The sequence below is a fragment of the Delphinus delphis genome, chromosome 3 (assembly GCF_949987515.2).
Source record: "Delphinus delphis chromosome 3, mDelDel1.2, whole genome shotgun sequence".
Classification (NCBI taxonomy): domain Eukaryota; kingdom Metazoa; phylum Chordata; class Mammalia; order Artiodactyla; family Delphinidae; genus Delphinus; species Delphinus delphis.
Genome location: NC_082685.1, coordinates 154,524,904 through 154,551,913, shown reverse-complemented (window position 1 = coordinate 154,551,913; position 27,010 = coordinate 154,524,904). Strand labels below are relative to the sequence as shown.

Genomic DNA, 27,010 nt, shown 5'->3' with positions numbered 1-27,010 from the left:
GAATCTAGGCTCTGTCAGAGTGATTTCTTATTGCATTTTACTAAGCAGTGCCATGCTTTATCACTTCTAAGTTCACGTCTTACTGCTGAGGCAACCCACGTGAATTGGTAAGTTGCTTAGTTAAAGTATACACATGTTTTACTGGGTCACTGTGATTTAAAATGAGAGAAGTAAAAAAATAAAAATAAATAAAATAAAATGAGAGAAGTATTCTGTGGGTGAAATACAACTGAAATGGGGAGAGGAAGTGGGACCTAGAAACATTAAATCATGTGAAATTAACAGTTCTGCTTCTTCCTGGTCACTTCCCCTTCTTTTAATGGGTGGTATGCAGATGCCCTATAGCTGAAAGGGCAGGATGCTTAGTGTTGAAGGTGTCGACTTTATAACATCCTAAATCATTCATTCAAGTCGGCTTCAGAAGTAGAAAGAGGGAAAATACGTCTGATCATTGCAGCTAAATGTGACAAATTGTCATCTGCCTACACTATCACTATGCTGTATAATCTCACACAACTTCTGTAAATGCCTTCTGCCTATTAGCATTTTAAAGGGCTGTGTGGCCATCACACTCTCATTTTGGAGCTAGGGATGTTTCATTATCCTCAATTAAAACTCTCTCAGATGCAAGATTGGCAAGCATTTATTTATATATTTTTCTTAGAGGCAACACGAGAGACATGGATTTTGTAAAGTAGGCAGGGTGCTGCTCTGTGCAGCACCAAGAGGCAATGCTGGTTTGGTATAATTCTCCTAATGTGAAGCTATCCCCATTAAAACATAAACCATAATTATGGAAAGCAATTTGCTCAGTAGCAGAGAACTAACAGGATTTCTTACTGTCATTCAATAACAAAGGAGCATGGAGATGCAATGCTGGAAAAGCTCCCCAAACACTTTAAATTTTGTTGAAATGTAATTTTCTTCTGTGAAACCAATGTGAAAAGTTGAAATCGTTTCTATTACACTCAGAAGAAAGATGTATATACATTTCATGTAAATTAACATTGTGACTTCAATAAGTGCCAACATTCTTTCATTCGCACATTCCAAAATGTGAATTAATAAAAACTTAAACCTATGACACTGAGGATGGTGGAAGTGAATCCATAGCTGGGTCAAAAGTTGACATACTTAAAGTTCTAATGAGTTGTGTCATACTTTATACGCTGCTTCCCTCCACTAACATTTTTTTAAACAATTGATTATAGTTCAATAAAGATTTTATACCAAGGTTGACAAATACAATAAATATATATAAAGTCAATAGCATTATTAATAGAATCCTTCATATCTAATATGGTCAAAAGTCAATAATAGCATGTAAATATATCAGATGCTGAGATATTATACATTCGATGCTACTAAAGTCAAAATCGGTGGTGCCAATCAGGGAATCTATTATTTTATTATTTATACTTACAATAAGTGGATATTTCATCTGTATAATTCTATTTCTTTCATTAGGCATGGCTCAAGCAAATATTAGAGGCCATAAATGATTCTAATGAATTTATAAAAACATGTTTATATGTTTAAAATGCGTTGCTGGCTCATTTCTTCTTATGGCTCTATCTAACACGCAAAAGACAATTTTATGTATTTTTACTTTTTTCTGTTTTTAATGGTAGCACCCCACAGTGCGATAAGCAATGTTTTGCAATCCACAGTCCATCCAGAGGATAACAAATGCCTTGAGAGCACACGTGCATCCTCTCCTCACCTCCCCCTGCCCCGTGTGCTAAATCACTGCAAAGACTCCTGTGTGCTTTTCTAAGCCTTGTTCACTTCGCAGGTGGTGAGTTGACACTTTCCATCACTTCATCTCTTGGCAACAGATGCCTCTCACTTCAGCACAGATGCTGAGTATCCAGCCATCTCTAACAGTAGCCTTGTGCCCTGACTAACTGGGTCAGCAGAGTTGTAATTAAGATTTGAATAATTAGGTAATGGATATGATTACTTTTGTAATTAACCCTCATATTGAGTCATCATGATCTGTCCTGGATGATGACCACTGGTCTATGCTTAATTCGAATTGAGATCATTAGTTTTAAAAGCAAAGCATTATTAAATATATCCCTCACCTTTCTCCCAGAATGAATGTATTCTTTAAAAACATGACACTATCGGGGCTTCCCTGGTGGTGCAGTGGTTGGAAGTCTGCCTGCCAATGCAGGGGACATGGGTTCGAGCCCTGGTCTGGGAGAGTGAGTGGGCCCGTGAGCCACAGCTACTGAGCCTTCGCGTCTGGAGCCTGTCCTCCGCAACAAGAGAGGCCGCGATAGTAGGCCCGCGCACCGCGATGAAGAGTGGCCCCTGGTTGTCTCAACCGGGGAAAGCCCTCGCACGGAAACGAGGACCCAACACAGCCGAAAATAAATAAATAAATAAATAATCCTCAAAAAAAAAAAAAAAAGACACTATGTACAGATACATAATTTTCATTTTTCACATAGATTTTATAGTGATTTGTTGGATGATGAGTACTTATTTCAATTCAATTCATACCAACATTTTTTTTAAGGATCCCACTTTGGCTGCTGCATTGTTTTGGTGCTGTGTGACCACATTTTTTAAAAGTGGATTTTTTCCCTTTCTCCCCAAGTTTATGGTATAATAAAAACTCATATATAAAAAGAAATTGAGGATGACCTCTCTCCTCTCTCTTGTCTGCAGAGAGCTACAAGTGTTAGTATTTCTTATGGCTTGGCCATAAATTCCTTCTCTTCTTTTCTCCACAATCTGCCCACATCTGTGATTTCCAAAATGTCACATGGTAGAAATCTGGTGCTAAAAGTCACCTAAAATCAACAGTCCAATGCAGATCTGTTAGATCTCTCCTCTCTGCTGATCCCTCACGGAAGCTGGTCCATCTTTTTTTTTTTTTTTTTTTTTTTGCAGTACGCGGGCCTCTCACTGTTGTGGCCTCTCCCATTGTGGAGCACAGGCTCCGGACGCGCAGGCTCAGCGGCCATGGCTCACTGGCTCAGCCGCTCCGCGGCATGTGGGATCTTCCCGGACCGGGGCACGAACCCGTATCCCTTGCATCGGCAGGCGGACTCTCAACCACTGCGCCACCAGGGAAGCCCAAGCTGGTCCATCTCGATCCATCTTTTTCTCAGAAAAATCCCACCGGCTCTGAAAATCGTTTTCATCCTCACTCTTCTCGCCCCTTCCCTCTGTAACCATCACACTCCAAGCCACCATCAAATAATGCTGACTTTTCTTTCTCAATATTTCTCAACTCTACCCATTTCTCTCCATCACCACAATGTGGGGACTCCTGATACGCTTCTTAAGTAACATAATAGTTTTCTATCCTCCTTCCTGCCCCATTTCCAAACCTCATTCTCCAAAATTGTCACAACTTCTGCTCATAGGGCTGTGTACCTCCACCTCTGTTTGGACCCCCCGGGGTTCTCTCCATCCTTTGAGTACAGCAACATCCCACCCCCCACTGAGTGAACTCTTCCATTAGCCTGGCACAGTCTTCCTTCCCTCTCCATCTGGTAAATTGCAAATCTTCATATCTCGGTTCAAACATCTTTTCTTGCAAGCAGGCATCTTTTGTGTCACTAAACCATGCTGGCCCTTTCTACAATCTCATAGCACCATGCATGTTGTTTTTTAGGGTACTTTCCACACTTGTATCCATATGCTTTCTTGGTGATTATTGTAGCTTATAGTTACACTGGATCTGGCCCCGTTTCTGACACAAAAGACACATTCCATTATTAAATCAATGTACCATAAGATGGTATTATAGTCCAAAAAAAGTCCAAAATAGATAACTAGCAACTAAGGATGAGAGAGGTCTCACAAGTCAACAGCCTTTAAAAGACATATTCTTTCATATGTGTATTCATGTATTACAAAATTAGCACTCAAGTATTAATATACAATAGACACAGTACAGGACACAGAAGTTATAAATAAACTTAAGATATATTCTGGGCCTGCATAGAGTGTGTAATCTATCAGGCAACACGAATCAGTAAAGAGAAAATTAGGAAGCAGTATGGCAAATGTTGTAAAATACAAGCATATCTTTTATTGCACTTCACAGATAATGAGTTGCTTTTTCTTTTTTTTACAAATTGAGGGTCTGTGGCAACCCTGTGTCAAACAAGTCTATCAGCGCCACTTTTCCAACATCATTTTCTTACTTTGTGTCTTTGTGTCACATTTTAGTAATTCTCATAGTTTTTCAATCTTATTATTATATTTGTTAAGTTGATCTGTGATCAGTGATCTTTGATGTTCCTACTGCAAAAAGGTTACAACTCACTGAAGGCTCAGACAATGGTTAGCATTTTTTCAACAATAAAGTAGTTTTAAATTAAGGTGTGTACATTGTTGTTTAGATGTAACGCTACTGCACACTTAATAGACTACAGAATAGTATAAACAACTTTTATATGCACTGGGAAGCCAAAAACTTTGTGTGACTCGCTTTACTGGGATATTTGCCTTGTTTCAATGGTCTGGAACCAAACCTGCACTATCTCTGAGGTATCCTGTAGATAATCAATGAGGCTGATGGCTGGAGATCAAAGAGAGTGTTCTAGTGAAAGCAATGTCAGTTCTGAGCTTGGAAGAGAGAATAGGAATTAGCCAGAAAAGTTATGGAGGAGTATACAGATAACACGGAAAAGTGCAGATACATCTCATGGGCATAGCATGGACGAATAGCACCAAGGGCCAAAATGTCCTTAGGGATGTGTGTGTGCGTGTGGTCAAGGGCATACATGCTTACTCATGTGACAGCGAATTATTCACAGTGACTAAAGGATAATGCACAGAGGAAGGAATGGCAAGAGCTATGGGGGCGGGGGTGGGAGAAGTTGAGGCTGTGTCCTCCTATCCATGTCAGGAAGACTGGAGCTGATTTTGTAGATAACAGAGAGCCAGTGGAGGCTTTATGTAGGAAACAGCTAGGTTAATTTTGTACTTTACACAGATCACGGCAGGGGGTCCTGGCGTGAAAAAGAAGAGAATGGAGGCCAGGATATGGAAGAGGAGGCTGAGTCTCGAATGAAGACCTGAATTTAAGAGAAAAACAGCAAATATGCAGATGCAATTATACAGTTAAGAGAAAACTGAGAACTATGGTACGGAGAGGAAGTTTGGGGGAAAGTTATCACAGTTTAAGAAGACGTTCAGGTTTTAAAAATGCAAGCTTGGGAAAGTGGTAAGTTTAACAAATATATTTTATTTTATCTAACTCGTATATTAGTCTTAAATATAAGTCTTTTGTTTGTTTTGAACAATAAATGTTCTTACCAGTTTGTATGAATGTAAAGTCTAATGTGAACTAAAGGTCTTATAACTTCCCAAATTTGGGCTTAATGTTTCTTTGAGAAAACATATTCAGAATTCCAACCAAGAGCTTAAAGAAATGTAACAGGGTAACTTGGTTGAAACTCGATTCCAAAGTAATGCTTTTTTTTTTTTTTTTTTTTTTTGCGGTACGCGGGCCTCTCACTGCTGTGGCCTCTCCCTTTGCGGAGCACAGGCTCCGGACGCACAGGCTCAGCGGCCATGGCTCACGGGCCCAGCCGCTCCGGGGCATGTGGGATCCTCCCAGACCGGGGCACGCACCCCTGTCCCGTGCATCGGCAGGCGGACTCTCAACCACTGCGCCACCAGGGAAGCCCCAAAGTAATGCTTTTTAAGCTGTAAATATTAGATGATGCATAAACTCCTATTTCCTTTATGCTTTCAACAACTATGTTTTTATCCCTTCTTTTTGCATGTTGCTTTCCTAGGCATTGAGGATTACCTATGGATTCATGAGAGACCTTTGGGGTAGAGTTGCACTTTGTCTGAATATCACCCCATTTTTTGAATATGTACAATGTAGAATAAGAAGCTAATCATTCTATTTTTATTAGGGATTAGAGCTAGGTCTTTTCAGGTCGGTGGTTGCTTCTTTGAATTTTTTTTTTTTTTTTTTTGTATGTGTAAAAACTTATTTAAGCCGCCAAATTTATTAGGTGCATTCTTGAGGAGATCCATGTTTTTACAAGTGTTCACATAGTTGTTTTCCGGGAGCAAAGACCCAAGAGGATTGCTGAATGGACCAGCAGACTCCACTGTACACTTTCACTGCAGAAGAGAATGAATAAGAAATTGGTTTGGCCCAGTTCAACCACTGGGTAAGTGATAGCCTGCACAAGGTATCATTTAAGAATGACTAATACATCACTCTGTATGACAGACTCTGGGTCCATCCACCTCATTACAAATAGCTCAATTTCGCTTCTTTTTATGGCTGAGTAATATTCCATTGTATATATGTGCCACATCTTCTTTATCCATTCATCTGTCGATGGACACTTAGGTTGCTTCCATGTCCTGGCTACTGTAAATAGAGCTGCAATGAACATTGTGGTACATGACTCCTTCTGAATTATGGTTTTCTCAGGGTATATGCCCAGTAATGGGATTGCTGGGTCGTATGATTGTTCTATTTTTAGCTTTTTAAGGAAACTCCATACTGTTCTCCATAGTGGCTATATCAATTTACATTCCCACCAACAGTGCAAGAGGGTTCCCTTATCTCTTGTTGTATGTCCATATAATGGAATATTACAAGGACAAAACTTGAAAACATTATGCTAAGTGAAAGTAGCCATTCACAAAAGACCACATGTGATATGGTTCCATTAATATAAAATGTCTAGACTAGGCAATCTACAGAGACAGAAACGAGATTAGTGCCTGCTTACAACAGGGGCTGGGGGAGGACTGACGAAGAATGGGGGAATGATAGCTAAAGATACAGGATTTCTTTTTGAGGTGATTAAAATGTTGTAAAACTCACTGTGATGATGGTTGCAAATATCTATGAACATAATAAAAACCATTAAATTGTACACTTAAAAAGAAAAGAATGACTAATACAGATTGAATTGATGCAGGATTATTTTCATCTAATTTTTCTATTTAGAATAGGTTAGTGGGCAGAAGTGAAGAAGGTTTTTAATTGAAATGAGTGGACATTCTCACAAGAGTTAGAATCTGGAAATGAAAATGAGGGTTCCAAAATGAAAGCCCAGGATGGAGTCTGAAGTTCTGTCTCTGATGCTTCACTGGAGCTGGGTCCTGGACTCTGTGCAGGAAGATCTATTGCAAAGTAGTTCGGTTAGAAGCAGAGATCTGATCCCTGGCCGATGACAAGTGAGGGTTCACAGAGATGAAACGTTCAGGCACCAGGCCTGCAGGCTTCAGAGCTGACACCTTGCCTGGCACCTGGTTTATGTCTTCTGCATCCTACTCCTTTCCATGGTTTCTCTACTTTATGAGAAAACTTGCCACTTGGTCTGCATATGCTGTGTGACCTTAGTGAAAAGCACAAGCTGAAGTTGTAAGTAAAAAGCGATAAAGGGAAGGACAGTGTGCTTTTCCTGTAGCTGCACTTGTGTGAACAATGAGACCAGGACAGAGGACAGTGTTGTGCAGAGGAGCTGTGATCTCCCAAGAGACTTCAGCAGCAGGGTTTGTCCCTGGCAGAAGGCAGGAGGTCAGAGAGGGAAACACAAGAATCTTGTTTTGAAAGCAACTTTGGGAGTTTTCACCAACAGCCAGGGGAGACTTTGAGGCAGTGGGTCCTGAGCTACCATAAAGGTGGTACTTGATGAAAATAAGATCTTATTTTATTATCCCAGGTTTAGACATTTGCATTTTCATAGGTCTCAATAAAAGTCAGCTTTCCATCCTCTGGGTAAACAGTGGCTTTCTTAGCTTGAAATTATTAGAGACCCTGGGGGTCAAGGTTGTAACCAGGACCCTGATAACTCTAAAACCTGGAGAGGTTGAAAGAATTCACAGGGAATGCCGGCAAAGTATGGGGACCTGGGCCACCCGGTTAATGTAATAAATGCTAATATCCACAATGGCAGGGTGTTTGCTATAAGTCCGGTGCATTGCTAAGCACATTTATTATGGCGTCTCATTGTGTAACAACCTCTGAGGTCATGAATATTACCTGTATTATACTTGAGAAGGAAACCAGGCCCTTAAAAAATAAAATTCCCTGATCTACACAGGTAGGAAATCATGGTCAGATTGAAATTTCAATCTGTTGAACTGAAAAACCCATTCTTTTTAATCATCATTACATCACTACCCCTTTCAGATACACTTTGCAGTCCTGGATGTGCTTCCTGGTGACCCCTTTAAGCTTGGCAAAGGCAAAGAAAAAACGATTATTGTTTCCTTGAGCAATAGCTACTCATCAGGTACTATGACGGGTGCTCTCTCATACTTTGTCTCATTTAATTTTCAAAAAAAAACCAATGAGGAAATATAAAGTGTATAGTTTACACATTTTAAACACCAAGAAACCAAGAGCCCTCTCACTCTTACTCTATCGCCACTAAATTTATTTCTTAGGAGGATTTCTCTTCTTACATAAACCTCTGCAAACGGAGCATGTTCTGCCAGTTTCATTCCCTTACTTTCTTGTTCCTGAATTTAGTTCAACATGAGGGAAGAAAAGCCTTGGGATATAATGCTGGCTCTTTATTCTGTACGGTGTCTCTCTCTCTCACACACACACACATACACACAGCCACACAATCACATTTTCTCAGTGTTAACCTGTTGGTAATAACAAAAAAGAAATATGCATTCTTGTTGATCACAGAATTTAACTCTAGATGTCTAGATGGAATTTAAAAAGAACATAAGAACATGCTACAACTTGCTTTGCATATTGTATTACAGAAGTCCTGTGGAAATAGTGTGTGTGCATGTGTATGTCTGTATATATATATTTACAAATATATATATATTTATATATAGAGAGAGGGGGAGAATATATGTGTACATATGTGTTATATGTGTATGAATGAATAAAAGTATATATAAGCATATATGTGTACAGTACCTGTGTATATATACATATATACTTAAACATACATATATACTTTATATATATATATATATATATATATATAAAATATAGATACTTTATTCATTTGGAAGGAAAATTAGAATTTTCTCTATGGCTATCTGTAGTGGTCCATTCCAGGTAGCATCTTGTAAGCAGGCCGCATATATAATCACTTGAATTGACCTCAAGTAGGTGGAAGAATTTACACAGCTTTCAAAATCCCCTTACTTGTCCCCATAAAAATGGATATCTGAAAATGGAATAAGGGAATTACTCCAATGTGCAAATCAGTTCTCGAACAATTCCTAAAGCATCTTCAGCCTAGTCCAGGATTCTCTGTTCCTTTTTCCCTGCTGCCTCTGTGCTCCTCTCTCCCTCAGGGTCAAGCACCTGTGAGTTTGGGACGCATGGTCATTCCTGGCCGGGGCTTCTCTCCCTTTGATTATCTCATGCAGTAGACCTTTCCTTTTCTCACCAACACAGTGTTCAGAGTGGGTCATTTTCTCAATGCCAGTCAGATAAAAATATACCATGATGAGATACTAATTAGTAAGAAACTGCTAGTTGCATGTGTAACTCAAGGGCCTTTAGTATCCCAATTTAAAGGGTGGAAATAGTCTTGGGAAATGTATTTTTTAACCAGGGAGCTCCAGGGAGATGATTTGGAAAAGAAGTAGCTTCCAGCAGCATTACTTATATTCCGATTAGGAGACTCTTCTTTTTCATTCTAAATTGTTTTTTATTGCTTTCTATGAAATCATGTATTGGTAAAGTATCCTTATATTGTAGGGTCCTCATCTAAAATATGATGTTATGATCACTTTTTCCTAAGATACATCTGTCCAGTTAAAAGTTTGAGGTGGTTATTTCATTCCTGCTTCAAACTCTCCCAATATGATCTCCTCGTATACAAAATAATTATCTTTAAAATTTATAAAGTAACAAAGCAAGTATGGTTTTTCTGATTTATAAATTTGTATGCTTCTTGCAGAAATTTCTTACGTGCTTCTTCATTTTTTTTCTGTGTATCTGTGTGCAATCAGTTTGAAATCTCTAGGAGATATTCACTTGCAAATTGGTGGGACAAAATCTATTATGATAATAAAAATAACCTAATAAACTAAGTATTATTTCCTTCATAATAGAAATCAGTCTTAATATTATTTGAAAAGAAATGAAACAAATTATTTATAATTACAAGAAAGTTTTTAGCTAACCATGTGGCATAGATAATTTTTTAATTATTTAAAAATCATACTATGCATGTGTCTATCTATCTATCTATCTATATCTCCATGTAATCACCATTCATATCCAGATGGCCATTTCTAGCACCTCAGACACCTGCCTTTTTTACCTCTTCTCAGTCAATGCCCCCTCAAAAAGCACTCCTAATGTTGGCTAAGTGAAAAATGCTATAACATTTTTATTTTTTACATTGTACTGTCATTTTATATAATTACCAACAGTGTTGAAACTACACTTCAAATTCATCTTACACACCAAATGATCATCTTTTATGAACATGATATAGAGATGACTATTGTGTTATCTGACAGTTTACCTGGTAGAAAATGCTGGAAACAGGCATCTCTGATCTTCTTAAATATTTTTTATTTTTATGTCAGAATCATAACTAATGCCAAAAAAGCATAACACCTAACAAACTGTGTCTGCTATTTAAAATACATCCAGCAACCGAAATGCTAAATTCCTTCCATCTGCATGTTATGCTCTTGTCAGATTTAGATAAGTACTTCCAGGACCTAGGAAAAGCCTACTTCGTATTACTGCTTTACTTCAACAATTCTGCTATATCTAGCAAGTAGTTTGCACACAAAACTCAAGGCTGATGTTTGAAGGTATCTTTTACTCTCATGGGTACTGGCTCTATGTAAACAAAAACGCTTTTAATTCTGGAATTTCCTCTTGGAAAGCCAAGCCTCTGAAACATTTCAATGCTAGCAGGGTCACCCTCCTTTTCAAACCTCAAGATTTTAAAATGTTTACCAACTCTGACAAGTTTTAATATTTTTGTAAAGCAAGCAGAAAGGAACAGAGGGTGTAATTTCTGTATTTGGTATGGATGGAATAGAGGGTGTAATTTCTGCATTTGGTACGGATCAGAGGAAACAGAGTGAATGGTTTCTCAAGAGCCCCATTCTGCAATGTGTCCAAAAGGGGACATTGGAGAAGTGCAGAACCACAGACTGTGTAGGAAGCACTAAAGCACCGAAGATGCAGGGCCTGGGCACCGTTGATAAGTAAATGGCTTTTCACGTGAAAGAGGATTTTACCTTGCTTATTGATTGATACCCACTTTTCAGAACCAGCTTAATGTTGTCTAAAATTAATACCTGATTTACATGGTTCGAAGGTATGAGTACAGAATTTAACCTATGAGTACAGAACAAAATAGGGAAAAGTTTTCCTTGATCAGTTCCTCCAAAGGCGGAATGAGCTACTTCGGGAAGTAACACATTTTAACTTTACTGCTTCTACTCAAAGCAGAATCAGCAAACTTCTTGAGCAGGATACTACTACAAAAGACAAGGGAGAGGCTTTATGTCATAGGTCATAAAGAGGTGTGAGAGGTATATAACACGAGAGTTTGTTAAAACTGGACTAAGAAAGATCTAGAAGACAGCAGGAGTGTGGAAGGGTTGGTAGCTTCATAAATTGGTATATTGGTCAAGAGCAAGGGTAACACACCATCAGGCCATCACACAACAAGCTTTACTTCTTTAAAGGAATCATTTTGACACTTTCATTATGTTGCCTACTTTCGTGTTACCTCTGCTCACTTGCTGCTGCCTAACTCTGTCCTCCTCTCCCCATGCCTGCACACCAGAGCATAATTGGATCTGTTCTTTTTTTTCTAAATTATCAGAAAAACAAAATAACATAGCATCCAGTAGAGAAGAAATATTCTGATATCTAATTATACTTCCAAGTAGATACAGATAGAATCATGAAGTATTATACCTGTTTACTCTTCTTTATTTTCTGACAAGAGATACTTCTCTTTTATCTTAATATGACGTTCCTCCTTAGACACAAGTCATGACATTTATCTTGGTGCTACTGTTTCTCTCTGCCTTTTAGATGTTTGCCTTTGGGGCCACTGGTTTAAAAAAATTATATTTGGTGGATCTGCATTAAAAATCACTTCTTTCCCTGACAAGATATTTAAAATGTCATTTGTGCCTTGTGAAGACTTCTAGAAGAATCCAGAGACCTAGACCCAGATGACCCAAACTGTGTTTCTGCAAGGACTGCAATTTCCTTTTGAGGATTATGGTTCCAGGGAAGATTGCTTCTAAATATCTGTGATATTTAATACTTTCCAGAATTAATGCTGTTGTTTAAATTTTGTGGATTTTTAGAACATCTCACCTCACCACATATAAAGGACAAGCAATAAAGTACAGTTTATTTATGGTAATATTAAATATAACAGTGCAATCATTCCTTAAACATATGAGGTCAAAGCATATCTATTCAGGATGTGCTTTTTGACAACTGATTCTCAAGTATAGCCAATTTCTATTGTTTGTTCTACCAGTTATTTTGCTTTAAAGATAAAAAAGCCTAAGGACAAGAATTAGTGTAGTTACCCTGCCCGTAACATCATCAAGTTATGAAATAAGAAGCTATAAGAGTGGTACTTTGAAGAGAATGGACTTTTGAGTTAAAATATGCATGTTCATTGATCACAAATGGATGAGAAATGTCAGCCAGTTATTACACAGAAAGGAGCTGATTGAAAATAGGTGACCTTTACCAAACGCGTGTGAACAATTTTTACTCTTCATTAAAGGATAAGGTATCTACATAGTCCATAAGATGTATGAAATGCATTAAACAAATATCAGTAGTTACTGGCATGGTAAATGTTTGAATTAATCAAACTGTTACTATATTTTTGTGTTTTCTGACATTTCATAAAGGTGACATGGAGCAGCAAAATTCTCTTCAGAATGGCAGGAATTTAACTGCCCAAGTGGAAGGAAGAAGCCTATGAATAAATTATTGTCCTTGAATTCAGAGAAGTACATTACCTGTCCTTGTTTACAGAGAATTTGTATAGGTTAGTGTCTGTCACCAGGAATAAGGTAGTGAATGAAACACACATAGAGCCTGCCATCAAAGGCTTTGGAATTTAGCATTATTCAACGGTGTGATGAGCTCTGGGATTGGAGTAGAAGAGGCATAACGTGTATTATGGAAACTGATAGGAGGAACATTTTACTAGACTGGTAGTGGCCAAAATCTATCCGGATGAAGTGACATCTTGTGTTCTACAGGTCAAGAGATCTAGCCAGGCAAAAAGTTAACTTAATATGACAGGCAGTGAACGTGAAATCTCAGGAATAAGGAACCCAAGGTGGTTGGGAAATAAGCTGCTAGAGGTTAGGCAAGACTCAAGAGGATGTGGCGTCCAGAACTTCCAGAAAAATGGATGCCTCATGAAGGTTGGAATAATATCCTAAAAGAGAGCGGAAATTACAAGGAAAATCTTTAACATAGGAGTCATGTGATCAAGACTGTCCTAGAGAGGTCGATCTTCTGATGGTAAGGAGTATTATTTTGTGAAGAAGAAGGGTATAACATAGAGATCATAAGCAAGTAACAGATGACGGAGGTGTGAACCGTGGGGGGGCAAGGATGCAAACACATGTGAGACAGATTTAAAGGGCAGAACTGAAAGGACCAGATGTTGATTGGATGTGTAAGGTGTGAAAAGTGGTAAGGCAAAGATGATAGCTGGATTTCTCACCTGGCCCATTGGGTAGGTTATAGTGCCATTTGCTGAGCTATTAAAGAGAGGATAGCAAGATGGGAAGATGCCTTGGTCCCTTCCTCCTTCCCTCTCTTTCTCTCTCTCTCTCTCTCCCCCTTCCTTCCTTCCTCCATTCCTTCCTTTAACACATCGGTACCAGCTATATAATAGACACTGAAGTAGGTGCTAAGGCTTAAGCAGTGAACAAAACTAGGTCCCAATCTTCACAGAGATTATGGTTCCTGCTGGAGAAACCATCATCAGGAAATCAGCAGTAACTATCAGATTAACAGCAAGGAAAAAGAAACAAAAAGAGTGATTTGGGGTATAACGGTAAGAGAAAAACTGTGAGTAAATGACATCTCCTCTTGAATTTCAGCTATAGTTAACAGCAACACAAAGTACTGCACAAAAGAAGCAGTTTCTGCTAGAGTTAACACCTAGTATTATGCCTATAGAATGAAAGGGTCAAAATGTTAGCCTCCTAAGAATGTCAGGGACATTAAATTTGAATAGCTGAATTTGATTGTCCTACAAGTATCCAGACAGACATAGAGGTTTTTCTGTTCGGTCCTAGTCAGTTGGTAGGAGAGTGTGAATTCTACTCCATGTCAGTACTAGCAGATGTGGCCGTTCAGAGTCTGCCATTTTTCCTGAACTCTGAAACTGAAATAAATTTCTCTCCTAATCCTGCAAAACAGAGCCCCTGAAAGTCACATATGGATACAACCTTGGCTAATTCACACTCATTCCACCTCTGGTTTGGTTTCAAGTCCTGCATATGAATTTCCACAGATCCTGGGTGCAGCATTTTAAGGATATCTTATTCTCTCTCCCTTCAGCCCACCAAAAGCTCATTTTCTCCCTTGATATATTTTTGTTTTAATTTTCATAGGTATTTTTAATGTATGTGTACATATATTTTTTGATTTGAAATAGTGAAAAATATAATGCAAGATTCAGAATAGGGCACCAATAACTCTGTCTCTCCCATTCTCAAAATTCTTTAATGGATCCCCGTCATTCCTGGGTTGGAATCCAAATGTCTTTTCACATAGAAAAATGTAGTTGCCTCTTATTACACATACAACACTTTATCGTAACGTTATGTCAAACTAACGTGGTCCTGGAGGGGGTCAGGAATTCTCTGTGCCTTTGGACACAGTGTCACTTCTAGTAGCAGCTTATAACCCCTCCTCTTCTGTCTGTCTTAATTCAAGCTATCCTTTCATTTATAGCTCAGGAGACTTCTAGTAAGTTTTCCATGGCCCCTCCAAGTTAAGTCAGGAGCTCTCCCTGGGCATTAATAACACCCCATACACATCTTTTCATGATTACACACCAGAGTGTATTACAACTGGTCTTTCCCTTGTCTGCCCCCGACCAACAGGCCAGAACATTATTCAAAGGAATTATGGCTTGTCAACATGTATTCATAGCATCTAGCCCAGTACCTGACCCTTAAGAGGGACACACTAAAACTAAGTACATTAAGTGGGTGAGTGTAAATCTTTGGGGAAATGTGCTTGAATCTTACCCACAGTACTGAGCAAAAGCAAAACTATCATATTTTAGGTACTTGCCTCAATCCTAACACATGGCCCTTATAACTGATTTATTAGTTTGGAATATCTATTCATTCTTTGTTCAATAGATATTTTATGAAAATCTATTCTATGCTAGGCCCTATTCTAGGTACTGGGTTGCAGCTATGAATAAAACAACAAACAAAAAAAACCCTGCCTTCATGGAGCTTACATTCTAATGTCTAATTAGAGAGGGAGCCAAATAACAATCAAATAAATTTAAAAGTGTACAGTTAATAAAATGTTAAGCATTCTAGAAGAAAAGATGGAAGAGTAACGGAATTCTATGGGCAGGTTGGTAGTTTTAAAAATATTAATATAAATAATCCAAAATTTGTTTCCATACTAATGAAATCTATTTCCCTTTGTATTTTGTAGATTTGAATAATAACAATGAAATGTGGCAGCTGGGAACAGAAAGAGAGAAAAGGTTAAATAGAGGCGAAAGCTGAAATCTATATCCTTGCCATTTAGTTTTGAGAAAGAAGAAAAGTTGAAGTGACAAATAATGACGCTTTAGGACTGCATTCCTAGAATAAAGAGAACTGAAATGCTGTTTGAGAAGTTGGCCTTTGTGATGCGTTTGGAACCTTGGTATATAGCTATCCTGGGGAGTGCTAAAGTCCAAAATTTCTACACATTCAGAAGTGGGACTGGGAAAGCAACGATCACCCTGCTCTTTCTTAACTGCAAAGAATGAAATACGTTAGCAATGCTTTGAATTAAATATTGTTAGCAAGTGTTAGCAATGCAAAGAATTAAACATGCTAGAAATACGTTGCCTTCTAAAACATCCAGTTACTCTATATCCAGAGTGAGTAGTGGGAATCAACGATAGATTAAAAAAAAATGTTTCTCAAATTTCACCTGGCTTATAACGTCCCATCATCCTGCTATAATCAAAAGAGCTTCTTGAGAAGTTTTATCAACCTTTAGCCCAGGTAAGCTGGGCTGTAAGTCGTATCCTATGTAGGTCCTTGAATAATTACCTACTAGGGGAAACCATAGAGCAGTATGGCGGAGAATGAGAGCAGCATTTCTCATAGACCAGCAGTGTCAGTAGCCCTGGGAGGTTGGTAGAAATGCAGAATTTGGGCTCCATTACGGAACCTTCCTACGAGACGCCCAGGTAATCTGCATGCCCGTTCAGGTTGGGAGGTGCTGCTCTATAACAGCTATCCTCAACCTTGTCTGCATGTCAGAATTGCCTGGGAAGTTGTTTAAACCTCAGTGGTTAGGCCACATTCCTATATATTCTGATTTTATCAGAATAACCTGCATATATCTCAAAACTGTGTTTCCTGGGTCCTTTCTCAGACCTACAGAATCAGTACTCCAGGAATAAGCCTCAGGAATCTGCCACTTTCAGGCACAGAGTCACTGATTCCCATATATAGCAAAACATATAAGAATCCGTGGCTTGGAGGATGGAAAACGATGAATTCCATTGCAGAAAATACCTTTTATTTATGGGGCTTACTTGAATCAACACATAAAATATGAAATACTTCCGCATATACATACACACATATATATGTATAAATGGTATTTGATAACTTTTCAACTTTATAACTAGAGGATTTAAATCCCATAGCAAGATATAGATAAGTTAGAGAAGAGGAAATGATAGGCTTGAATCTACCAGGAAATAGATTTTTAGATAGTCATCTTCAAGATATTTTACAAATATTCCACAGAATATTTGTTATGATCATAATAAAATCATACAACATATGAATTAGTTTCATAAATTTGTTTCTCTTCTAAACAAGCAGCCAGCATACTTTTTCTGTAAAAGGCAAAATAGGGAATAATTTCAGCTATGCACACACTACACTCTCTATGTTGTCAACTATTCAAGTCTGGTTTTATAGCATGTAACCAGCCATTGACTAAATAGAAAGTTTTCTCTAAGCCATCTCCCAAATTACTTTCTTTAAAGTAACATCCACACATCTGTGTAAATCCAGTAGAAGAAAAAGTGTACATTCCTAAAATTCAAATGTACTGATATAAACACAGTGTCAGGACATGGTTCCAGCTTCTGGTATGGCCCAAGTGTGCATTGTCTAAGGAGAAAGAACGTCCTGGATTTTCTCTACTTGACAGGTAAGGTGAGGGACTAAAAACAAGGTTTCTGGTTTATAATCACAACTATTATTTCCTAAGCACCTGAGTAATTGTAAGTATGTTATATTAATTATCATTTTTATTTCACACAGCACTGCTGTGGGATTAGTACTCTTATTCGCTCCAGTTTAAAGGTCATAAAAATAAAGTTTGGACACCTTAACTGACTTGTCACAGAGCTAGCAAGTACCCTCCCTGGGATTTGAACCCAGGTAGCTGAACCCAGAACCTGTACTTTCCGCCACTACACATTTCTGCCTTATTCATTGTCTACTGAGACTATGAATATGTATGATGCTGGGCCAGTTATAAGCTTTTAGTTTGTAAGAGACACAGATGTGCTCAGCTTGAATTGGTTAATGGAACTGAAACCACAGAGAAAAATGTGGAAAACAGGAAGAAGTCTCACCATCGCATGGTGTGTCTGGAATACCACCCAGGATAACATATTCTTTCTGCTTCTGTACAGGGAGCACGCCTTCATTTTTGTGCTTAGCCATTATGGTGAGTCAGAAAATGTTTGTCTTCTAATTGACCTAAGGGAATTAACTTTTCTTTCCTTCCTACCAACCTCATGAGTTCAGTTTATTCATGATTTCTGCAGACCATCATCTCTATGTTTCTCAACTTCTGCCCCTGCCCATCTACTGCTGGTTATCCACAGTATGCTGAATTTACACTTAAGGTCACTAAATCATCTATGTGTTACATAAAACATTCTTTATTGACATGGTTATTTTGAAAGGCTACATGGTAGCCATTGGCTACTCTAGAGATGGCTGTCATAGATCTGGGTACATTCATCTCTGGTCATATCTGCTGTGGCTTGTGGAGCCTAGACACATGTCATACTTTCTGGGTGGGGAGGCCTATGTATGGTGAGTGCTCAGCATAACAAGCTCCTCTGAAATACTACTGTTTATAGATCATGTCCATTCTTTTGGAATAGTAATAAAGATTATCTATATATACTTTGTTTTTCTGTTATTCTTATATACAACCAGAAAAAGCCAATAGCTTACCATAAAATCTAGCGAATGGAAAGTAAACTGGCTGGTGGCTGGAGATTATACATTTCTTGATCATGTTTCTAATCATTGTTGAATCCATTATTTGCAGTATCTGGTTCCATATTATCTGTTTAAGTGTTTGAGGACAGGCTGGAGCATAAGAAAGGATCATATTTTATAACTATGCAGCTTCCAGTACATCTCAGCACATCCTTGGATATGAGAGCTCATCATATTAGATTTTTCAGGTCAATCCTAATTTTACAACATCTCTCCCTTTTTGTCCTAGATTGAACCAGATTTTGCTTTGGATAACACTGTCACAATATCAACATAATTAGCTATAGCAAATCTCTGTGTACATATGGGAAGGCTTATGTAAAGTCAGTAGAACAAATAGACTCCCGTACATTTGAATCTATTTTTTTTCTTTAGTCTACTTTCCAACATTCAATTCTGTTCACTTCTTTATCTTTTCTAATATTGTGAATGTATTTTGCCACGAACATAAATTCTCCTTAACTTCTTTTTAATTCCATTTCAATATAAGTGGCATCGAATTTATATCTCTACTCTTTATTTGATTTTTATCTGAGAGTATATCTACCTCTCTTGGAAAGAGGTTTATACTGCAGATACTAAATTTCTGTACTGATTATCCCTATGTAGAGTGCTTTTTCTGTCAGTAGTAATCAGAATCAACTTGATGCAAAGACTTGAGCACTAACCTCCTTCAGAACCTCAAAGGAAAAAAATATATGCTTCTTTCAAACACTGGTGGCTATGGAGCTTACAAAATCATTTATTTTGAGTAAGCCAAGAATTAAACTATTCTAAGGGTGATATAATTAAGTTGCACTATCAGATATTCATGAGTATCAGAATAGGTCACCATGTATGAAGTGATAAAAAGTATAGTGTAAAGATTACGAGCTTTAAATACTGTCTGACCTGAGCTTGAATGATAGGTCCCCAGCCTGCTCTCCCAGCCTGCATCTCTTCTTCTGGAAAATTGGGGTAAATTATCTCCAATGTCATTATTTTGACCTGATGATTATATAATTATACATAGAAAATTTATACCCCCAGGTGTCTGGCATTTAGGAGTCATGGTAAACACTGCCTCACCCCCTTGACTTTTATTGAAAATACCACCTACCTAGGAGCAGTTATAATTCTTAAGAAAAGTTTTATAAAGCTCTAACAGATTTTTTTTTAATTTAAATTTTGAAACTGCCTATTCTAAGTGAGGTTATCCTACAAGATGTTATCTGATGTCACAGAGGGAATAAATTACCATAAAATAAATGAAAAATGGGATTCAGTTTAGAACCTAGAGGTAAGCTGGAACCTGGGGATAATATATGAAAAAAAGTCTGACTGAGGCAGCTACCGAACATAAACAGCTCCTAATTCTCAAGTGTAACCAAGATTTTCTTCATTCTCTTTTCAGCCTGTGTAATGCAAATTAAGACAACAACTACACTGATTAAATCCCTTTAAAAACTTTAAGTATATCTTTTTAAATAAAAACTACAGCTACCTTCATTTCTTAAAATAAATATCCCATTACACACTAAGCACATCCTTCAAGGGTCACATACATCAACTAAGTACATCTAATAAAAGTTCATTGGGTAGGGTATCACCATGGATTTTGAACTTGGCACAAGGAACAGTTTATAATACAGAGATGTTATCAGCAATGTACAAGTTTGTTACTAACAAATGTGACCCGGTTTGGTTAATGTTGCCTCCTCCTGTTTATCCATGTTGTTTAAAATGTAAGAAAAGAAGATGCCAAAGACTCAATGACAGTAACTAGTCAAACACTTCTCTGAGGTATCTTGAATCAGTTGAAAAACCGCCTCGCTGGAGAAAAGAGATAGAAGTCTCAGTGCAACAGAGAGAAATAAACGTTTTTAGGCTTTGGCTAAAACACACAGACAACCAGCTAGTACACATCAGTGCCTATGGGTATCCTAAAAATATTTTATTCCTGTGGGGGAAGCAATAGCATCCGCTTAAAAAGCTCTCTAGAGAATTTTGGAAGGTTAGCCAATTAGTATAAACAATGTTCTGACATCTTTATAAAATGTCCCATCTCAGGATACCCATAGGAGGAGGGCAGAATCAACATTTCATGAAGTATGAGTGCTCATTTTAAAAAGTACAGTTAAGATACCATTATAAATCTTTACACAAAAGCAGCAACATTTTACTTTGTGCTTTAGCATAACAGATGTTATTGAAATTCAACCTGTGTAAGTGTTATCTCATGACAGTATACATTTGTATTTTAAATAGCACTTGTCTCATTGTTAGAAAATCATTTTGAAGTATAAGTACTACATCATAAGAAGATAAGTGCTTGCTATTATTCACTCACGTGGTTAGAGTGCTAAGAAATCAATTGGTCATACATAATGATACGGATAAAATCACTTTATTTTTTGATTATATAGAAATTTACCATGATGTGGGAGAAAACCATCAGACTATATTTACACTTGCAAAGTAAAATAGAAAAGAAAAAGTTCAGATAATTAAATCTAACTTTGGAAGAGTTGCTTCCATTCCCTCTAGATATTTTTAACAAACTTATGAGGAAAAAGGGTTTAGAAGAAATAACGTGGACTAGTTTGTGTAAATTACATAGATAATTGTCCTAAGCCATGTAAAATACAAGTTTAACCTCAGTTCACTCTTGTTTGATGACAAAGTACAACTTCAAACATAAAAGCCAAGATGTCAGTAAACATTTAATTTGAATCCATTATTGAATAATTCTCCCTTCTAAAGTAAGTATTTTAGAAAGAAGGTAATTTTCTTTACTTTTCTTTTTATTAAATTATCTCATTAAAAATTCACCTCTCATATAAAAACTATAAATCATATCAGTGGTATGATAATTCTTTTTGGTTCATTTTTCTTAACAGCTACATCAGAAACTTTATTTAAATTTTAATTGCTAAACGGACACTATTAAAATATTCAGGGATTTAGTCCTAAATCCTTCAACCCACAGGGAGCTCAGGAACGTTGTTAAAGTAAAAAGCTGCACAAAATCTCAACTCTCATTTGCAAATGTTCTTTCCATCTGATTTAACTTTGAAGCTTTTAGACTGAGAGCTTTTGCCATATGACATCAACAAAACACTTCAATCAAAATCAAGTTACCTTAGCGTCACACAGTTCTCTAGATTATTTAAAAAGGTAAAATGAGAAATTCACTCTTTTCGTATTTCCTTTCATTTTCTCTTGATGCAAGGCAGAATACTTAGATTTCAAAAGAAATTGCTCTGTAATATTATCCTCAAACACCGGGTTTCATTCTAGGACAATTGCTTGTAAACTAAGCCTTCTCCTGACAGACACACTCACTTGCTGCAGTGCAGAATGTCAGTATAGTCAGTTAGAACTTTCAATGCAGATATTCAGCTCGACGCAGTCACTCAGATGAAGCGGCACTTACCTTAATTGAAATATTCACCGTGAAGGAGGTGAGAAGTCAGTCGAATCAACCGTGAACGGGGTGGGGAAAGCGAAGTTTTCAGTCAACACCCTCCAAGTAGCTGCATGCTCCGCTGCTTTTTCCTGTTTATGCTGAGCCCCTCACTGTCTAAGAGAACAAAAAAGAGAAGCTGAAATCCTCCGAGATTCCAGTGAGTAAATGAGGACTAAGCGATATTTCTTAACGGGAGCTCCTCGGTGAGCGTGCTGCGTTTGATGGCTCCCTAACTGCTGTGATAGGCTGCTGTCAGGTCCCCGGAGCTGGGCGATAATCATTGACCTGATTAGCAGGAAACACTTACTGTGCGCAGGCAACACACGCCGAGGGTTAGTGGGTCTCCTGGGAACTGGAAAAGCACCGGGGCTGCTTGGGACTCTTGTCTTTTCCAGCCTAATGGATGAACTACAACTCTGACTGTAATTTGCAAGGAGATTAGCTACAGTGTTCAGCTGCGTAAGGACTTAGATAAACGTGCTTTCTCCTGCTGTTCTGCCAGGTGCCTTCGTGTTAGATAGCAGGTACAGTGAAACAATTAATCGACCGATAGAGCTGATTCGTTAAGACAGGACGAAAGCTGAAAAATGTCCAAAGCAATGTGATAAAAGATATAGCTGGGCTTGCCTTTGCCCCAAGCGTGGTACATACTTCAACCTTTGCCTAAGTAAAATGTTTTTAAAGGTTGATCACAGCCCTCCAGAGTGCAACTCTGATTTATAAAAAAAAGGAAGTATTCATACTAAATAAGCATGTTTGGCAGGTTCTTAACAGACACAGGCACTCAACCCAAGACATGGAAAGTACAGCGTTTCTTATGTAGTTTCTCAAATAGCATTTTAAATTAGCATCACACTTGCAAAATAATGTTTGCATTATACTACTAACCTGAGTAGCACAGGAGAATACATCATTACACCTAACTAAATCATCTCTTCTACTATTGTTGAAATGCTAATTTTCTAAAACAAAAATAAGCAAGGGCATGAGAGGATACAAAATGTCAAACAACATATTAAATGTAGGCATGCGCCTTTCACAACCTGCTGATACCCATCCACTGACCACCTGAGCAGCTCTTCAACACCTCCGACCTCAAAAGTTATCACTTCCTCCCAGAGATCTAATTCTCTCAAAAAGGTCACCTAATTAAATGCCAAAGCCTCAAATGGTTAAGTTTGAACAATTCTCACTTCTATAGGAGAAAATTATTAACATAAGAAGAACAGATGAAAAAAGTCCTTTGCATGTCTTGAGGGTGAGAAAAATCTCATTGCCAGGGAGAAAACTGACAAATGTACTGTCACAATGATACTGTGTGATGTGTTCAGCATTTCTGCTTTTCCAAGTAGGTCTCACTTGGGACATATGGCATTCCCTTGATATGTGTGTGTGTGTGTGTGTGTGTGTGTGTGTGTGTGTGTGTGAAAGAGAGAGAGAGAGAGAGACTGTGTGTGTGTGTGTGTGTGTGTGTGTGTGTGTGTGTGAGGGGGGGGCTCTTGAGGGGGGGGGCTATATTTGCAATATTTACATGCATTTTTGAAAAATCCCAAATTTCAGTAAAGGGATGCACAAATCATACATAATGGAGAATATATTTGCCTTCTATATTATCAAGTAAATTTTTTAAAAAAGTATTTGGTTAAAATACAAGCTCTTTGATGGTAACACTTCTCAGGCAAAATAAAACTTCAGTGCAACTATATAGGGCAGACACTTCAATTTAAAATAGAGATGCACCAGGGAGAAGCCCCAGGAGAGCTGATCCTGTGTCCCATTCAGAGGAGGTCTCTTGCTCCCTCAGCTGGTGGAGGGTGAGAGCTGAAGGTGAGGAAATCCAGTCAAGATTCAGGAGAGGGAGAATAACTTCTGCCACTGCTAAGCAGGAAACCCGTTATTCAATTATTGACTGGCATTAGAGTGTTCTACTATTGATAGAAAAGAGTTGCTTGTATCCAAATTGATGCACATAAATAAATTGAAAATAAACAGTAAACAGGAAATATAACTACTAATTTCTTCTGCAAGGATCCTGGCTAGTTGTTAGCCCAGCACTTGTGAATGAAAATCTGATGGATTCCAGTGTTCTGATGTTCTGATGTTTAGCTGGTCTTCCAGTTAAAACACTCTGGTCTTGTATTTGTCTAAGCTTCATTCTGAGTACCTTAAGTAGTGACTTACTTTTAAAACTTTTTAAAACCTTAAGATAGTGCTTATTTTCTTAAACCCCATCCATTAGCAATGATGGTCACCAACTAAAATTAGTACATTCTAAGTTAAGTTAATTTTGTGCCATAGTAGTTAGTTTCTACCTGGAAAGTCCTGACTACGTCAGATTGCACTGATGAAACTTCCAAAATAATGAGTCTTCTTGTTCTCATAGGATCCAACGGTCTTTTACTCTAAATATTTTCTACAGATGGTATGAGTAATTCTGCAGTAGATTTCTAGACCTATGTTGAACAAATAACTGATTTTATGTGGCAGTACACTCATGAATAACAAAGCAGAAGAATAATACTATTTTGTAGGGAGTGTAGATAGGAACCAGCAGTGATAATTATAGTTATTTTATATTAAGTGCTTGCTATGTGCCAGATGCTTTGAATATACTTCAGCTCTAGCCGTTGTCCATGAAATCCTCAGAGTAATCATATTAAGCATGCATTATTATCTTAAAAATTTTTATCAATTAAACTAAGGCTCTGAGAAGTTAAGTAAACTTATCACTGCCACAGAGTCACTACATAGCAAATACAGAATTAAATCTCAGGTCACATTGAAGCTTAGGAATTTCCAAACCGACAAAAATACTTGCTTCCAAAAGTATAGGGAAGTTATATTGCTTTTATGATTTGCAAAACAACATTTTTATCCTTAAAAATGTGTTTTGTGACAGATAAAATATTACATTGTAACAGCTTAGTCACAATAAACAGTTATCTATATTTGAGCAGAAAATGAAATTCAACAAAAATAAACGTTAGCCTAAAAATAAACTAAATCTAGAACTTCCAAATGATGTAATTTCATTAGCTCAGGTTGGTCAATTTCAAATTTTTTTCTTTCTTTTGCAATTCCTTTACCCTCTTCCTTAAAACAGTAATTATTGGTTTCGTTTTTTTTTTTTTAAACAGGAAAATGACCTTACTCTAGTATATGACTATCTCAAGAACATTTAGGCCAAAATTAAGATGATTTCTGATATATCAGTTCTCCAAGAGAAGTACTGTAATGTAATATCAAAGCTTAAAATAACTATGGAGTTGAAAAATTCATTTCTAGTTTGTTCAAGCTTTATCTAGAAGTTTCTTAAGCCTCACGTGAATCTCACTATTTCATATGGTCTGTTGAAATTCTCAGACACATTCACAATCTTACAGAAAAACGTTGTGAACATGCTTTTTCAAGGATTCTAATAAAAATTCTATCTAAAAAGAAATGATAAGAACTCAAATTAATTCAGCCCTTAAACTGCCAAGAAATTTCCACCTAATGTCTTATTTGATTCTTACAGGAATCATGTGATATGCATTATGATAAGGATTTTACTCATATTTTAATGATGGGAACTTTGGAATAAAAAGAGCAAATGATTGTCCCTTTGGTCTTTGATGCTTAGGGGAAAACCTGATGTCTTCCTTTCCAGACAAGGCTATTGCTCTCCACCATGTCTAACAAATATGGTTGTTGGAGTCATGTTGTAGTCAAAAAAGAATTCAATGGATATCTAAACGGAAGCTGCTCTTTATTTATTTGAGTTTGTTCTAAAGAGTCAGAACTGTGACGTAATGTAGGAAAAAGTACTCTGAGTGGTAGGAAGCTTGTAATTTGTATGTACAGGAATCTTTCCACTTGGATTTCTCATAGACTTTTCTTGATGTTAACTATAATTATATTAAGACAACTGTTTAGATATTGATCTTATGATTCTTATATGAATCTCCTCCTGCTTCTCTTTCAATGTCAGATTCACATATTACCTCTCTGTCTTTTTGTGGTGATTTAGTTATCGGGAGAGAGGAAATCTCAGAATGTTAGTGTTAATTGTTTTCTTTTTTAAATTGAAGTATAGTTGGTGTGCAATATCATATAAGTTACAGGTGTGCAATATAATGAGTCACAATTTTTAAAGGTTATGTTCCATTTATAGTTCTTATAAAATATAGTGTATATTCCCTGTGGTGTGCAGTATATCCTTGTAGCTTATTTAAATTTTTTTTAATTTTTGAATTTTATTTTATTTATTTTTTTATACAGCAGGTTCCTATTAGTCATCAATTTTATACACATCAGTGTATACATGTCAATCCCAATCGTCCAATTCATCACACCACCACCCCCAACCCCCCACTGCTTTCCCCACTTAATGTCCATACATTTGTTCTCTACATCTGTGTCTCAATTGCTGCCCTGCAAACCATTTCACCTGTACCATTTTTCTAGGTTCCACATATATGTGTTAATATACGATATTTGTTTATCTATTTCTGACTTACTTCACTCTGTATGAGTCTCTAGATCCATCCATGTCTCAACAAATGACCCAATTTCGATCCTTTTCATGGCTGAGTAATATTCCATTGTATATATGTACCACAACTTCTTTATCCATTTGTCTGTCAATGAGCATCTAGGTTGCTTCCATGACCTGGCTATAGTAAATAGTGCTGCAATGAACATAGGGGTGCATGTGTCTTTTGGAATTGTGGTTTTCTCAGGGTATATGCCCAGGAATGGTATGGCTGGGTCATATGGTAATTTTATTTTTAGTTTTTTAAGGAATCTCCATACTGTTCTCCATAGTGGCTGTATCAATTTACATTCCCACCAACAGTGCAAGAGGGTTCCCTTTTCTCCACACCCTCTCCAGCATTTGTTGTTTGTAAGTTTTCTGATGAGGCCCATTCTAACTGGTGTGAGGTGATACCTCATTGTAGCTTTGATTTGCATTTCTCTAATAATTAGTGATGTTGAGCAGCTTTTCATGTGCTTCATGGCCATCTGTATGTCTTCTTTGGAGAAATGTCTATTTAGGTCTTCTGCCCATTTTTGGATTGGGTTGTTTGTTTTCTTAATATTGAGCTGCAT

At 37.4% G+C, this 27,010-nt stretch overlaps 1 protein-coding gene across 2 annotated transcripts in view; it reads right to left on the bottom strand.

Moving 5' to 3' along the window:
* The window catches only part of CDH12 (cadherin 12), a 405,814-nt gene extending 383,507 nt beyond the window's left edge, over positions 1 to 22,307 (bottom strand). The window contains exons 1-2 of one of the 2 annotated variants that reach the window (XM_060009645.1): positions 22,227 to 22,307; positions 21,887 to 22,033 (exon numbers count right to left, since the gene is read on the bottom strand). The gene's annotated coding sequence lies outside the window, so the exon portion shown is untranslated. Of the gene's footprint in view, positions 1 to 21,886; positions 22,140 to 22,226 lie in introns of those variants that run through there. The other variant, XM_060009644.1, reaches the window with a different exon arrangement.
* Between the last annotated feature and the right edge of the window lie 4,703 nt (positions 22,308 to 27,010).